The following is a 4,724-nucleotide window of genomic DNA, read 5'->3' as shown; positions in this document are numbered from 1 at the left end:
CTCAAAGAGCTATTAATAATTCATAGAATTTCCCATACAATCTCTTCACCAAGGCTCAATGGTAGTAGCACTGTTGAAATGTCCTGACTAGCCATGACTAAACTCCTTCACATTGCTTCTGTTTATTTAGTCAACTTTCCAAATAAATAGAGAAACTTGTCACAATTCCAACAGCTACCCTTAGGAATATATTCTTTAGTTCTACATTAGTATGGCCAGTGTGCCACCAAAGACCAGATGACTTAATTAAAGAGAGAAAAAAAATCACCTCTGAAAATAAGTGGCAATTTTTTTCCCTGTGATTCAAGTTCTAAATGTTTCACCCACGCAACTGTGGCATGGTAGATACTTAATTATTGCAAATTTCAACATATTATGTATGAAATATATAAGTCTGATTTATTATGTTTCCTCTAGTTTTATGAGGCTTGTTAGCAGAATTCCATTACATCTGACTGACGCCCTGATGTCAAGAAACCACTCTTGTTAAAATATTTAATAGAAAAATGAGCTAACAAATCATTGAAATAGCTTTACTAAACAGGAAAAACAGGGTGAGATATAAAATACTGCTTACAGCACAATTAACAATATTATGGCAATTTAAAAACAACTATTTAAGCACCATATAAAGGAGTTGCTTATGAGAAAAGCAATATTCTCTCACTCCTTGTTGTCTCATTTGGAACTAATTTTTCCTCTCTTTTCCCCCATCAGTGTTTAGCCAACTGGTTCAGTAGTTCCACAATGGTAGATGGCCAGTTTGAAATCACAAAATAATTCCAAGGAAGTATCTTGCATGACTCCTGCTGAAAGTGAACCAGAGGGCAAGATTTATATAGTAGTGCCTCAACCACTGATAATTTCTACATTTTGTCATCACCAGGTAACTCAGCATACTGAGCATACAATGTTGTCATGGTTCTTTTCACTTTTTTATTTTTAAAATATTTTATTTATGTATGTATTTATTGTTATGAGTTCTGGGACTTGAACTCAGGGCCTTGGTCCTGAGCTTTTTCATTCAAAGCTAGCATTCTATTACTTGAACCACAGCTTCACTTCTGGCTCTTTGGTAGTTAATTGGAGATGAGTCTCATGGACTTCCCTGCCTGAGCTGGTTTTAAACTTTGACACTTAGATCACAGCCTCCTGAGAAACTAAGATTACAGGTGTGAGTCACCAGCACATCTTCTGAGATAATCCACCATGGTATTGTATCAGAAGGTAATAATATAATTTGATTTTGTAATAAGAATAAATGTACGATATCCTTTAAAGATGCAAAACTGGGGGAGGAACATTGTGAATTGGCATAGTACTCTTGTACTTTTCCGAAAATATGTGCACAAAACAGTTTCAGGTCTCTTAAAACTATTTAGAGTGAAGTAAGCCAGGCCCAAAGAAACATAGGTCCCACGGTTTCCCTTATTTGCAATAACTAGTATATGTCTGAGTCAAGCTGAAAAGGTCAGATAAGTTGATGTTAGGGGAATGAACCCCAAGGTAAGTATTCAATTTTTTTTCCTTTCATGCTATTGTTTCTAACACATTTATAAGACGATTTCTTTGTTGCTTTGTATGTCCTTCCCCCACGGTATAACCCATGCTTTCACTGTATTTGATGTTTGTATAGTTTGTGGAGGGGAAGGGAAAAAATAAATCGTTTAACTAGGGATACAGGTGGACACACTGCAACAATGAGATGTACAAGTTGTTATGTTGAAAAATGAACTTTACAACTTTGGTGGGGGGTGGGGGAGGATCGGGTAGGGGTAGGGGGGAGTATGGGAAGGGATGGGAAGGGGTAACAAAGAGGAGGCAACAATGCTTGATAAAAAATGTACTTGTTATCTTGCCCATGTAATTGTAACTCCTTGTTACAATTGTACGGTATTCTTGTACGGTATTCTCACATTAAAAAAAACTATTTAATATGAACTTACCTACCCTTTTGTTTTTATTGTTGTAATTTATATAAGATAATAGACTCTCATGGATTTTCCTGCCTGAGCTGGTCTCAAACCTCAGTGCTCAGCCTCCTGAAGTGTTAGGATCACAGGTATGAGCTAACAGTGTCTGGCTTCCTATAACTTAATCTTGACTAAAAAATTAGATTTTTTTCCCCACAGTGCCTTTTATTATAGAGAAACTTGATGATTTCTATGTAAATGATCCAGAACAACAATTTATCTTTTCCCCACAATTGGTTTTGGGGACTGTTTAAGGAAAGAAATGTTTCCTCACCTTTTTTTTGTTGCAGAATAAGATAAGTTTTTCCATTGCATTTTAAAATTTTTTCTAAGGTTTTAAGTACCTTCATAGTTTAGAGAAAAAGAAATCTTGTTTGGTGAAGCTTTTATTGCACACACACACACACAAACATTTGAGAAGACTTAATTTTCAATTTAAAAATAAAATTTTCATCACAAGAATACAGGTCAATAATTTTTTTTGTCCTTCCCCTTTTAAGAAACAAGAGAAATGAATTTTCCTGGATGCTCAAATTTTTTAAAATGTTTTTTTTTGTGTGAAAATACTGTACAGAGGGGTTACAATTACACGAGCAAGGTAATGAGTACATTTCTTATCAAGCATTGTTGCCTCCTCCTTTGTTTTACCATCCTTTCCTTCCCATCTCCACAACTACACTCCCCCCTACCCTTCACGTTCAATTTTTAAACTCAAAAGAATTAAACAGAAAATCTGTCTAGATCTATTTTTTGCTCCGCAAGAAGGGCTGGCTGTGTTTAAGCAGATAACCAGGTTCTGTATTTTAAGAATATTGCCCTTCCTTCTCTCTTCCAGTGCTGCAATGATGGAGCTCTCCCTTCAGTTGGTCACTTACCTCATCCAATATCCGGGATACGGAGATGGAGGGAATGAGTGGTTGACTGCTGCGCGGCTGTCTTCTAGGGTGGGAGTCCTAGCTCAAGGTGTTAAAGACAGATGTGAGTGCTCTCCAAGTTGCCTTTGCTGAGGAGTGCGCCTCACAAGGAATATGCCACTGGACTCTGCTGGTCAGCATTCTTTGCAGTGACAAGAATACCTGTGGACAACAATTTAAAAGAGGGAAGGTGGCTCAGTGGTAGAGTACTTGCCTTGCATGCTCAAGGCCCTGGGTTCGATTCCTCAGCACCACATAAGAAAAAAGCCGGAAGTGGCGCTGTGGCTCAAGTGGTAGAGCTCTAGCCTTGAGCTGAAGAGCTGAGGGACAGCGCCCAGGCCCAGAGTTCAGGTCCCATGATCGGACCCCCAAAAAAATAAAATTAAATAAAAGAGGAAAGGTTAAGTCTTGGTTCAAGACACATGAGTTCAGAAGTATCAGCCTGTGGTCACCTGACTCCATTGTGCATGGTGAGGCGGGACATCATGGAGGTGGAGCACTTGCTTGTGCTCACTCCATGGTAGACTACAGAGGAAGAAGAAGAGAGAGACAGAAGATGGAGGAGGAGGGGGAGAGGGGGAAGGGGAGAGGGGGAGGAGGAGGAGAGAGAGAAAGACTCCTAAGAATTTACTGCCTTCAACTATATCCAATCTCCTCACTTTCCTAGCTCCCAATAACAAACAAAAAGAAAATTAGTAAAGCTGCCAATGGACCTGCCCATTGATGAACTCGGAAGCCCTCTTGATCGCGTTACTTTCCCCAGAAGTTGCATTCCAGATCCAAACCAAAGCGTTCAGCAGCCATTGAAATACAGATGGCAGGCCCTTGGGATATCTCTTTTGCACTATTTTACTAAAAATAACTAGGAAGGAGAAAGTCTGTAGACTTCTATTTGTGCTCACCTAGCTTTGCGAGATAGCTATTCCACTTTGAAAAGGGAAAGTTTGATGGAGAAACGATATGCCATTCATGCTGAGTACTGCAAAGGACAGCAGAGAGCCGGGAGCAGAAGCAAGGGGGAACTTATCAGGATGCAGTCATGCTCAAGAAGCAAAATGAAATTCATGTTGACTGTTAAAGCTTAGATAGGATTTAGGTGAAACACCATTTGTAGGAAGAGCCTTTCAAAATTGCCTTTAACTCCCCCTTTTTTTTTCTCGGGGAGTCTGGGATTCAAATGCTCCCCACTCCTCCTCCTACACCCCGCCCCCCATTCACAAGGGATGATCTCAATTATCCACAGAAATGGCCAGCTGCACACTTCTGACGTCCTATCCTTTAAGCAAAAGTCATTTGAACAGGTTTGTGTTCGATCCACTTTTTTTGTTGTTGTTGTTGGTCGTGGGACTTGAACTCCGGGCCTGGGCGCTGTCCCTCAGCTCTTCAGCTCAAGGCGAGCGCTCTACCACCTGAGCTACAGCGCCACTTCCGGTTTTCTGGTGGTTTATTGGAGATAGGAGTCTCACGGTCTCTCCTGCCCGGGCTGGCTTTGAACCGCCATCCTCAGATCTCAGCCTCCTGAGTAGCTAGGATTACAGGCGTGAGCCACCAGCGCCCGGCCCCACTTTTTTTTTTTATTGGTAAAACACATCTAATCGATGTTTTTACTCATCTTTAGTTTTGCCTTAAGGAACTATATATGTGTCAAAAATGTCCCCCAGATTACCTAAGATTTTTAACATTTGTAACAATGAGCCATTAAAGAATAAGAGGAAATGGAAACACACAGGTTGGTTGTAACTGATGTAATTGCAGATGATACAATATCAGCTTTCTTTTCTTGGTCTAAAGCCAAGTGTTTGATTCTTCAGTACAGATGAGCACACCCTTTCCTAAT

At 40.0% G+C, this 4,724-nt stretch overlaps 1 long non-coding RNA gene across 1 annotated transcript; it reads left to right on the top strand.

Moving 5' to 3' along the window:
- Window positions 1-733: 733 nt before the first annotated feature.
- Window positions 734-3,368, top strand: LOC105980480. Its single transcript, XR_001174748.1, has 3 exons — window positions 734-886; window positions 2,809-3,077; window positions 3,288-3,368. It is a non-coding gene; the product is annotated as an uncharacterized LOC105980480 (long non-coding RNA).
- The last annotated feature ends 1,356 nt before the right edge of the window (window positions 3,369-4,724 follow it).

Source organism: Dipodomys ordii, unplaced genomic scaffold (assembly GCF_000151885.1).
Source record: "Dipodomys ordii isolate 6190 unplaced genomic scaffold, Dord_2.0 Scaffold9, whole genome shotgun sequence".
Classification (NCBI taxonomy): domain Eukaryota; kingdom Metazoa; phylum Chordata; class Mammalia; order Rodentia; family Heteromyidae; genus Dipodomys; species Dipodomys ordii.
Note: the sequence above shows the minus strand (reverse complement) of the source record. Positions and strands in the feature narration are given on the sequence as shown.